We start from the raw sequence: 12,016 nt of genomic DNA, 5'->3' as shown, positions 1-12,016 counted from the left end.
CTTTTTTTTTTGCCAGTAAAGATAAATCTTGCTGCTTCAGTGTACACAATCACAGTGGTATTGTTTTGGGGGTGAATTGCAGCCTTTCTTTTTCTTACACCATTGTTATGGTCTAGGTAAACTTGTATATTAAAAGTTAAGGAATAAGCACCATGTTCTGTCTTTGGGAAACAAAGATATTTATTTAAATGTATTAATAAAAATAATTAGTAAGTAACATGTGAGAGTGTTCATATTGCTGGATGAGGGAGGATGACTGGAAGAGACAGGACCAGCTGTGAAAAGAAATCCAGTCATTCCTAAACTCAAACCCCTTCATGTTAGGCTCAGTCCTCTTTTTAAAAAGAAAAATCTAGAACCAAGTAAAACAGAGTTAGTCCTGCAGCTGGGCTTTGGCAAATCCTAGTACAGCAAATGTGAGGGTGCTTAGTTGTAAGTTTTAATAGCAGAGGCAATAAAATTCAGGTCTCTGTCACAAAACTGGGAATGTGCAGCTGTTCCCAAAAGTGGTGCTTTGCTCCATGGGCACCAAGCTCGAACTCAGTTCTTGTTGGGCAGGTTTCAGGGCTGAAAGTTTGTGTCAACAGCTACATATCTGTATTTTGCCCATAATATTTACATCACTCTTTTGAGTAAATGAAAAACTGTATCTTATTTCTGATATGAGAGGGCTACTATAACTGTTAGATTTTAAGCTTAGGCCACAAATTGGTTTTAAAGTGGAGACTTTTATAGAAAATAGTTTTTTTGTGCTTACCTGTTTTTATTGGTTTTGGGTTTTTAAAAAAAATTCTGCAATTTAAATTAAGTTCCTCCCTTCTAACAAGGAAAAAAGCCTCAGCTTGGAAGTGATTACTAAAATAATACTTCACCTCAGAAACTAATAAAATTATTAGACCCGATATATTCCTCATGTTGGTTTTGTAGCATTGTGTAGTGTTGATAATGTGTCAGAGTGGCTGACCTTGCATCTTTTTGTCCTAGCAGTCATGTTTGCACACAAGGAAAACTATTATAAAATCGAGGAGAGCAGGCTTCTGACAGTGCTCTGGTTATTTGTATGGTTCAAGGTTTATTTTGGGGACATTTAATCCACACACTTCCATAAGTGAAATGCTAAAAGTGCAGAATGACTTCAGTGTTTTTAAAAGTTGAGGTACAACAGTGGCTGCTAAGCCAGAAAAAGTGTTTTCTTTCCTTTATGTTTAGAGAATATCTGTTCTACAGCTGGGGTTGATGTTGTTGGAGTGAGACTGAGCATGCTTGAAAATTTGTTCTGCCGCTAAGTTGCATTGAGGCAACACAGGGTGAGTGCTAAAGGCAGCTCTGATGATCAGCCTGAGGATCACTTCATAAAGTCATGCTGGGTGTCTAGGATTGCATTGGCTCCAATGACTTTGCCGTATTTGAAGTTCTTTAGGTTTTTCAGTACTTCTGTTGAATAGTTAATTACATAGAAGATATTCCTTAAATGGTTGGGGGGATTTTGGTTGTTTTGTTGTACTTTGAATTGGCATAGGTCCAGAAGCTTGAATGTGTCAGACATCTCTGATGAATCTGGGTAGTGTCTTCTTAACTTGTTTTAAGGTTGTCCATGGCGGCTCATTACCTCTGAGCCTTCTGCTCTCCAAAGGGATGGCAGGAGGCATCGCTAAGCACAACAGTAACACATGACAAACAGCAAAGGTTTTACAAACCTCCGTGAATAGGTGTGAACGAGGCACCACCGCTGAGCTGTGAGTAGCTATTAGCAATTTGAAACAAAGTTCACAAACAGTATCAGTCAGATAGGGCCAGTCTGCCCTGAAAAGCTTGCAAATATCACTTGTGAGGAGCCGGGTTTCTTGGATGAATCGGTCTGCACTGAATGGCTGAATGAAAGGGGCAAGTGGAAAGGCTCCTCCAGACTAGACTGCTGCTGTTAACTTTGCTGTGCTACAAAAACAGGGCCTAAGGTTTCTGTGGGAGACACCCACACAGGCACTGTATGGGTTAAAGTGGAGGCTTCTCAGTCTCTTTCCAAAGGTTCAGAAAGGAAGAAATCTGTACTATATTAGCTAGTCAGTGTGGTTAATAAATAAGTGGTGCTGTAAATAATGTGAAATTTATTTCCAAACTCTTGAAAGTACTCCTGTGTTCTGAACCGTCTGGTACTGTTCAAAAATCACTTGGTTGTGGTGCTGTTAGAACTGCTGGTTTCTGTGGCTGTATGCACTTTTCAGTGTATTTGCCCAACAATGTTTCTTATTTCCTGAATGGAAAAATTCTTATTTGAGAGAAAACAAGCAATTCTTTGCACAAAGCCTGCTTCTCAAGGCATGCAGGTACAAAGTGCAGAGCAGAGGTCATTACTAGAAGTGAGTTTGCAATTGTGAAGATACTTCTGCATGTCAGAAAAATGCCTGAAAGAGAAAGAAATGTAGATTTGATTTCATGCTTGTGTTAGTTCAAATCTAGCTCCATCTTTAACTGTTCAACCTTTTTTTTTTGTGCTTTGGAGGCGTCTCCAGGTAGCTTTGAAATATGAGCTGGTAAGTACAGAAAGCCAGAGTCCTGACCAACATAGAGCTTTAAGCATGGGTTTTTGCTTAGTGTTTTGGGGTGTTTTTTTTGGTTTTTTTCAGAATAAATTGTTCAGCTGTTTTGCTTGAACATTTTATGTCAAATAAATAAACTGTCACTAGTTGATGAGAAATATGCTGAACTTGTGTTCTCAAACCTCAGTTTTAAGAGTCTTAGTTTCTAGGCCAAATTTTGAAGGTTTATATTCACACAGAATTCTGCTGTGGAATTCTTTTGGGTCAAGGAAGAACATTTTTTGTCTTCAGGAACACTTTCTTTGCTGGTAGAATTACAGAGTCAAAGTGCTGCCTTGCTGATGTAATTGCACTAGAGTTTGCAATGTGGCATAGCATCATTGAAAATGCCAGGGCAGTCCATGAAACTACAGCTGAACTTTCTAACACTGCCTCACAATGGGTGCATCACTTTGGCAGTTGCTGGAAAAATGTTCTGCCACAGCGCCTGTCACTATCCCTGTACTCGACCAACCTAAAATTACTTTTGTCTTCATCTGCTAAATTTTGTCTGACATATGCTGAGTAGACAAGCAGCAATACAGATTTCAAATGCCTGGCTCTTTTGAAAACAAACAGACCACTCTCTTAGTACCAAAAGGCCTTTGCTTATCTTTTATGACCCACACTCTTGGGAAAATTTCTTCTTCCAGTTGTAACTGAAGGCTGTACTAACTTAAGGTTCCCATATTGAGCTAGATACCCTCCCTTTGTAAAAGTAATATTTTTCTTTGGACATAGAAAATTGAAAATTTGAAACTAGTGATAACCTTGAAAACCTGCAACTATAAATCAAATGTGGAACATAATGATTTCCTTAGCTGTTAATTAAAACCTGACCATAGAGTCAGACCAAAGTCCTTTGGGTCCCTATAGAAATTGTACATCTCCATGGTTGAGGTATTCTCTCCTGGGCTTTTTTTGCTGGGAATATATTTGGCACATTAATACCAAACACTGCAAGTGACAGGAGCCAAGAGTTGCTACCAGTTCTCCCTTGTACTCTAAAGAAATAACTGTATTATTTCTGTCTCAGCCAAGGAGTAGAATTTAGGGATGGCATCTCTAGCACTGAACTGCTACTATTTGGGAATGACCTTTTTTTTGTTAGGTGTTAGTGCCTGCCTAAAGTGCAACTGCCTGTTTATTTTTATAAGCAATAAACCTCTTAACCAAATTGGATTAGAAGTGTAGGAAGTAAAGTATTGTGCCTGTATATGCTAAATCATGCATTGCCTGTGAGATTAGAAAGGAAAGAAAAAGACCTGATCAACTGGCATGGGATTTTTTTTTCACTGAGCAGTAACAAACTATGAACAGGCAGGGGGTCCAACACCAGAATGTATTGGACCTGTATTGTTTGAATTCCTGGCTGTAGGATGTGATGCACATGAGAACTAAAGAGTGCAAAAAGTTAGTTTTGTGTTTATGTCTAAATGCAAGTTGTATTAGCATAAAGGTTGGTTCACCTTAGTTTTTAAGGGGCAGCTTTTAATGTATCAAGACATATTTCATTATTCCTCTATTAGAAACCTATTGCATGTGACAAGTAATCAATTCTTATTCTCTTGGGTACTGCCTAAAGTAACATCTGTTCTGTACCTGAGCTCACAAAACAGTATTTATTCCTAGAAGGATGTCCTTGACAGTCAGAAGTACAGGAAGCAGAGGTGCTGAACCCCATGTGTTGGTACAGGGCTGTGACAGCTCCAGCAGCCCCTGTGCAAAGCTGACCCTTGGCTTGCAGGGAGCAGGCAGCCCTCCCACAGCTCTCAGAGGAACAGAGGTCGTGTGCTTTCATGTGCAAGTGCTGGAGGTGATGTGTTTAGAAAGGACCAAGTTTTGTACCTTGTCTAAAGACTGTCTGGAGTTTGAAGTGAGGGGGAAGAATGTAGTAGGATGACTGTTTAATAGCAGTGATTTGCAAAATATTCAGGTATGAACTATGGACTTGGGACACTGTCGTGCAGAAGTGAGGGGAGCTGTTTTGAAGTTATCCAGCCCTTTTTTTACCAGAATTGCTGAGGGACTACAGTCAAAATGGTGAGTGTCAAGAGTTTAGTAAGTGTGGTTAGGAATTTAGAATAAAGCAGAGGGCAGTTGGATAGGTTTGACTTTTTGCTTCATGATCTCTTTGAGGGTAAACATATTTGCCTTCTTGTAAGAGATCCATTTGTGTGATGTGGAAGTTGATTAGAAATTGTACTGAATAGTTTTTAAACAAAGCCCCTCTTAACATAATTTTTCTCTAGAATGTGAGTGTGGGGAGATAGCCAGTTATAGCTGAATTTCTATAACTGAATACTTTTCCTATCTTTGTTTGCTAATCTGAATGAATAATCTAACATGAAATATTTTTCATCACTGAGATAAAGATGTTTTTCAGAACAGAAAGTGTTACTACTTCTAACAACTATCTTAGAATTCTCTCTGAAGTCCATGGTCAAGTGATCTGGCTTTGTGGGAATGAAAAATTTCAGGTAATGCAGGTTCTGCTAGTTCTGCTATAACCTTAAAGACTTTGCAAGTACAAAAATCATGTCTTGGAAATGAATTCAAATTGGGCCTCCGTTTTTGTATTTAGGGGAAACCATAATACCTGAAGCTCAGTGAATCTGTGTTCTGATGCTGAAAGTTTGCTGAACAACATCTAAAAAATTATTTAAGGAAGTGCTTGTGCATAGCTAAGATTAATTCAACCAGAAATTGTCCTAGAGAACTTAAAAAGAAATCTCTTACAGTAGCTTTTTTCCAGATACCTCGGAAATTAAAGTTTACTGTCTTGGAAAGAAGCCTGGTGCAGCTACATCTGTATGGCTCTTACTTGGCAGATGACTTGCATCAGTTTGACTTTTCTGGAAACAAATGTGCTTTCTTCAGAATTAGGCTTTGCCTATCATTCTTTCAGTCTTGAATTTTTAGGAATTCAGCACATCTGATGCTTCAGGTGGTACTTGAAGCCAGGTGAAGAACCATCTCTCCTGGTTTCAGCTGGGATAGAGTTAATTTTTGCAGCAGTTGGTACAGTGCTCTGCTTTGTGTTTAGGATGAGAATAGTTTTAATGCACTGATGTTTTGCTGAGCAGTGCTTGCTCTGAATCGAGGACTTTACAGGGTTCTGTGTTCTGCCAGCCAGGAGCTGCACAAGAAGCTGGGAGGGAGCATGGCCAAGACAGGTGACTCAAACTGGCCAAAAGGTTTCCCATAGTGGACATCATGCCCAGTATTATAAACGGGGAGAGTTGGCTGGGAGGGGCTGGCTGCTGTTCATGGATGATCTGGGCATCAGGCAGTGGGGTGGTGAGCAACTGTGCATCACTTTTTTGGGTTTCCTTTCTTTCTCTTTTATATTGTCTCCCTTTTCCTTACTGCGTTTTTAGTTTATTTCAAATACTTAATTGTTGTTATTGCAACCTGAGTGTTTTACCTTTTTTTCCCTGACTCTCTTCCCTTTAACACCAGTCAGGGGAGGTGTGAGCAATCTGCATGGTACTTGGTGGCTGGGGTTGGTTAAACCACAACATTGTTTAAAGAGTAGCTTAATCCCCAAATGTCTTACTTGGGCAACAGTTGCTGTGTTGAATTGCTCATTGGGACCCATTTCTCTTGTGGAGGACTTCCCTGCTGCAGTTGAGGAACAGGCTCACAGAGATGTAAGGGTGGAACAGGACTTCATAAGAAATGCTCATTAGGTTTGTCTAATGGCAAAGTGTGACTCCTGTGATGGGAAATGCCTCTGTGCAGTGTGATGACTTGTTGCCACTCTATAACTAGGCTACTTCTATCACAAATTGCTCCACAGCTGCTTAAGGATCACCATGGCTGGATGAGCAGCATTTTAGAGCTGGCAAGGAGCTGTTTGAAGGAGACTTTGTTGTGCCTTAAGAATTCAAGATTCTGTTTAGATCTTTTACTCAGCTGTCCTGCAATTTTAATTAATCTCTCCTACCCTTTCCAGAAGTGGTCAGTGTAGAAGAGTTCATAAAGTACCATCTACCCTTCATGTCACAGAAACTTGAGATGCAGAAAGGGGTTCTTATCTGGAAGCTGTAGCTATAACAATGGACCTTTGTTTTCTTGGCCCTTGTAAGAACTTTCTTACTTCTTGCTATAAGCCACCACACAGTAGTGCAGGGGATTAGGTCATTTCCTTCCCTTCTCCTCTTCCTGCAGATTATTTGATTAGCATTTCTATTGTATACTCTAAATAGCATGTTCTCTTGGCTTCAGGCTGGTCCCCCCCTCTATAATCTCTTTAAAACACTGTAGTATGAATTTTTATTAGTAGCATGACATGGGAACTCCTTGCACAGAGATTACATGTGACGTAACACAGTAAAAGATTAATGAGACTGGTAAATCAGTAATCTTCCCTTCTTTCTTCTTCCCTCATGCACCTGAGATTAGGCTTCTGGGAACCCCCTAACAGTGCTGATGCCTTAGAATGCATGAAATATTTTTTCTTATTTGGATATCATTAGCTTTGATCAGAGTTCAGCCCCTGACTTCATGGGAAACTGAGTTCAGGTTGTGTGTAGTGTATGTTCAATGTTCAGCATTGAGTGTACAAATATACCTCCCCTGTGGGATCCTTACATGTCCTAGTCTTCCACCAGCTGTTTTGCTCCCATTTCTCAGTGTTTCCTTTCCTTCAGTCTCTGCTTTAATATAGCCTATGTGCAGTAATTTCAAGCTCTTATGCTGCGTGGGGTTTTTAGTCCACTCCTTGCCTGTTTCATTGAATAAAATTATCAACAGGTTGTTTAGAATGTCAGTCTTGAAAGGCACTAATATACTGATGAGGTTACCTCCAGCATGAAGAGTTTGCCATTCAGGTTTCTTGCCTGTCTGGACACTAGAGGCCATGGTGTTGCCCATTGCCCCTGTGTGTAAGGCTGTTAAGCTCTTTTTAGCTGAAGCAGCTAGAAATGCATTTTCCTCTTCAGAGCTCATGGAGAATGTCATGTGAAATCACGTAATTGTATCAAACTGTACAGCATCTGTTTGTGAGTCAGACAGAAGAACATGACGATAGAGCTCTTTTTTCTTTCAACTTCAAAGAAAGAACCTCCCCTGCAGTTCAGCATCACTTCATAAAATTAGCAGTGATATCTTGGGCTACAGATTGCATTGTTTTAGTCTGGCATGGTATCTGTACTCCAGGAGAAATCAGCTAGTTCGCCCACCGACTGCATGCTGGAGGCATTTCATTCCAGTCCTCAAGGCATGGTGTAGTTCTTGTGATTCTGTGAAAATCATTAAAGCCTCCTTACCATAAAAGTGAGGGGCAGTGCTGACACAAGAACAGCTGAGTAGAGCATGGCTGTGAGTAAACACAGGCAGGGAGACAAAGTGGTTCAAACTCTCTTGGATGAGATACAGAGGCAGCCACACAGAAGTGTGCCTAGGGGCAAAGTAAACCCTCAAAAAACCTGGATTAAGATGGGGCATGATTAGCTATGAAAAGGACATTGTGTGGTGTTGCTTGATTGCTCCAGAGGGTCACTAATATGAAGGCTAGTAAGGATTGTTTTCTGCAGGAGGCTGGTTGGGGTGGTAGAAAGCAAATCCACCTGCAGCTGCTTCTTAGGTGGCTGCAGCATAAAGTAATCTACAAGCTTATTAACCTGAATGCTGAACAGCTCTGCATCTGAAAAATAAAGAATGTCTGGGAATAAAGGAGTTCTAGAAGCAAATTAGTCTACAAGTTCTGCTTTTCAGGATGTTCTGAAACGGTACAACTCCAGTTTTACAACTTGTGTGAGAAAAGTAATGCGGCTTAGAAGTGGTCATACAAATGTAACTAATCACTGTGGTTAAATACCTGAATACAGAGCACCTTTTGTACTCTTGGTGCCATATCTGTGTGTTAAGTGATACTAATGCAGTCCTGATGTGGTTTTCTTTTTTTTTTTTTTTTTTTTTCCTTTTAAAACAAAATCACAAAAGCAACCCTTAGCCTTGATTAAAACAGCGTTCAAGCTGCCAACTTTGTATAGGCTGGGACAAAACAGTAAATACTTAAAAATGATGGGGGAGGTGGGGTGGTGTGACTCCTCCACCACAGTAAAAATTGCCATTTTAAGGATCTACACGTTTCCAGTGAAAAAGCTGGGATTGTATGCCAGTGGCATGAGGCTGCTGTTGATTTTTGGCAGGAAAGAGGATTCCCTTAGAACCTAAATCTCAAGATCAGGCTTGATGAGTCTCTGGTGTTTCTGTTGAGATGGATGCAGAAGGTCCCTATCCCTTCATTTGCATTGGTATAATGGGATTACAGAATAAACACATGAACAGATAAGCAAACTTATTTGGGTTGAAATAGTTGGAGATTTGTGTGTGGTTTTGGTTTTTCCCTTAGCCCCTTGCCAGTTTAGTCGTCTGGTAGCTGTGATAATGACCATAGCATTTCAGAGCAATGTTCAGTCCTGTGGTTTTTTTGTCAGCCAGAAGGGTGGAAATGAGGGAACACCTGTACATCAGTGTTTCTCCAGGCACTTTCCAGTGTTCAGCAGCTGTGGCTCAAGCACTTCTGTGGAGCTGGTTGGTATCTTTGTACTTAGTAATCTATGGTACGAGGGAAAAAAGTATCTTTGAGCCTATGTATAGTTTTATTATCCAGAATAAGCTATAAGGTATTCTGCAGCTAAATTTTTGGGTAGGTGACAAGATCCTGTAACAGGACAGCTGTATTGTATTACTGAGGGGAAAGTTTGCTGTGGAGTACAGGTTGAGAAGAGAGAAAACAAAGATGCATTCACCTTGTTCTCAGCTGTAAAGCTGACTTTTGTGGAGCTGCAGCTTATGTTGTGTTATGGCATTATGAACAGAAAAGCTGTTTTGATAGCTCCTAGGTTTGAGTGTTACCCAGTGGCTATACTGTAAGGTGAACTGGGGAACAGTTCTGTTTAAAAAATAACAGAGCAGATAAACCAACTTTGAAACATTGACAGATCAGTCCATAAAATTGTGTTTAAAAGATTGAGGTCACAAGCCAAGGAGGGAGCAGCAAAAGTCACATGTACAACATGGAGATGTGAAATGTCAGGCTCTATCTACATTGCTTGAGCCAGGGTAACCATCTACCCCTTCTTCACCCACTACAGCTGTGATATAAAACTTGATGTAAAGGTTAAGCTGCTGTGTCATATCGTGATTGCAGCAGCCTCACAGCATTTGCATGATCAATTCCACGAGGTAACTTGGAAGCTGTGGTGACTTGATCACCACTTTATGGCTCAGACATTTAAATTATCCCACCCACTGGCTTGATGCAGTGATTTTGGTGTTGGTGGAATGAGAAATGAGCTCATAACCTGGTCTGGCACATGCAGATTTGCCTTTCTAAATGTGCATCCTACAGGACTGAGCTGTTTTAGAATCATTGGCTGTGACAGTCCAGTACACACAGGTGGCATCTGCAGATGTGTCATGTGTCCAGTCCTACAGTATTAGTGAAAACAGATAGCAATGCCTGAACAGTTTCTGCTGGTACAATTCTCAGTGTATTAAGAAATTACTCTTTGTGTGGGAGGCGAGGAAAGCTAGCTGGGCTAATAAATTATGGTTAAAAAAAAAAAGAAAAGGTATAGCATGCATGGGTACAGTTATGTAAGAGAAGGAAATAAATCAGTGTTTCTCTGAGAACCTCATCTGCAGAGCTGCCAGGCAATTGGGCTGCAGTATTGTTCTCAGCACACCCTCTGCTTCCTCTTTTCCTTTTTGGGGCCAGGGATGGATGAATTGATGGAGCAGGAGCAGGATGCTTGTTCTGCCTCCAGCCAATGCTGTGTGGTGCTGTGCTGTTTACCCAGCTTACGCAAGGCAGAGCCGGCCCCTCCTGAGGCAGGAGGTGCTTCCCACGGCTGAAGTAAAAGCACACAGAGCAGTCACTCAGTCTGGCAGTTGCTGGGGGTTTAAAGGAGTTGGTGGATTTCAGCCGATTTTAAACAAGATCGGAGGGTTGGGTTTTTTCTTCTCCACTGTGTAGGAATACTGCAAGGACACAAGTATCCTGGTAAGTGCTCTGCATGCTGTCACTTTCCCTTCTAATGTGGTATTGTTTCAGTCTCTCTTCTAAAAGTCTCCTCAGTTGCAGTGGTTTTCAGTGATGCAGTGGAAAGGAAATCTGAGAGCAGGCAGTGTCTCTGCAGGCTCCCCTTCCACCTCAAAGAGGCAGAGACATTCAAAGTGCACAGCATAGTAAGTGTTGTTTGATCATAAGAAATGTCAGTCACTTCTCATTTTTAGGGTGTAGAGCAAGGTGCCTTAAAACTGCCATTACCTAACAAAATTGTACCAAGGGCAATTTCTCATGGAGCTCTTGAATATTTCTGTTGTCTAAACCGAGAAAAAGGCTTTAAATGTAACTGTAGCTCCTATTTTTGTAAGATGATATAGATACTATGTGAAAAGGCTTTAGTGTAATACAAACAGCTATTTAGCAGATACTTTGGTACATGAGCTGCCTTATCAAGAAGTCAGAGGCTCATAAAAAGCAAAACTGTAATGTTTGGACATGTAGAACGATTGTGGTTTTTTGCAAGCCCAGGCTCCTCAGCCATATTTTCCTGTACAGGTGCATCAGACAGTAGATTTTCCTGGACTTGAAAAGCTCTATTGCTTTGTGTAAGAATAAGATGCCCCTGCTTTGGTCTAAACTTTTAGGAAGTTTTACTCTTGCGGCTGACTCTAAGTGAAAGTTGGGACTGCCTTTTTTTTTTCTTAAGGTCATATTGTGAAATTAGTCTGAAGCAGTGGAGAAGGATAACATTAAAGGTTTCCAACTGTAGAGTTCTCTGCAGCAGAACTATGCTTCTGTACTGGTATTGCATGAAGTTTTTTTCTTTTCTGTTTGTATTTTTGCAAGGCACTCTCTGAAGATACAAACAGGTATGCTGTGGCTAATGAGCACCTGATGTTCTCCCAGCATGCCTGTATGTAGTATTATTTTATGGCTTTTTCGTACGGGTTACAGATTACAAATAAACTTCATTTGATAATCTGAGTGAAATTAAAATAAAATAAAAACTTTTTAGCCTGGTTTATGCTAACAGGCAAAGTGCAAGCTGCAAATGAATCTTGTGGAGCAGCTTGTGTGAGTAAGGTAGTTCTGGCAGGTGGTTCAGTGATGGAGCAGGGTCGAGCTGTGGTGGGACCGAGGCTCCGCGCGTTGTCACCGCTGCACCTGAAAGGGGCAGGGGGGGTCAGGCTGTGTGTAGATGGAGCAGCTTAACTGGTGGAGAACTTTCTCAGCTAATTCAGGATACAGATAATGTTGCAGTGACAGCTTTAAAATAGACACCTTGTGCTAAAAGACAAATGTTTTTGGCTTCCCACACGCAGTCTGAATTACATCATTTATAACCCGTAGGAGGTTATCGTGGTTTCCTCAGGGGAGGATCAGCTGTTACTTTTCATAACTGCAAAAAAATTCGGGA

At 40.8% G+C, this 12,016-nt stretch overlaps 1 protein-coding gene across 3 annotated transcripts in view; it reads left to right on the top strand.

Annotated features, from left to right (window-relative positions):
- Nucleotides 1–12,016, top strand: part of PELI1 (pellino E3 ubiquitin protein ligase 1) — a 42,648-nt gene that overhangs the window by 15,112 nt on the left and 15,520 nt on the right. Inside the window, exon 1 of one of the 3 annotated variants that reach the window (XM_059468691.1) lies at nt 10,092–10,593. The exons of the other annotated variants lie outside the window; for them this stretch is intronic. The gene's annotated coding sequence lies outside the window, so the exon portion shown is untranslated. Of the gene's footprint in view, nt 1–10,091; nt 10,594–12,016 lie in introns of those variants that run through there. 3 annotated transcript variants of the gene reach the window in all.

The sequence above is a fragment of the Ammospiza nelsoni genome, chromosome 3, assembly GCF_027579445.1.
Source record: "Ammospiza nelsoni isolate bAmmNel1 chromosome 3, bAmmNel1.pri, whole genome shotgun sequence".
In the NCBI taxonomy this organism is placed as follows: domain Eukaryota; kingdom Metazoa; phylum Chordata; class Aves; order Passeriformes; family Passerellidae; genus Ammospiza; species Ammospiza nelsoni.
The sequence above is the reverse complement of the archived record's forward strand: the minus strand, read 5'-3'. Positions and strand labels throughout refer to the sequence as shown.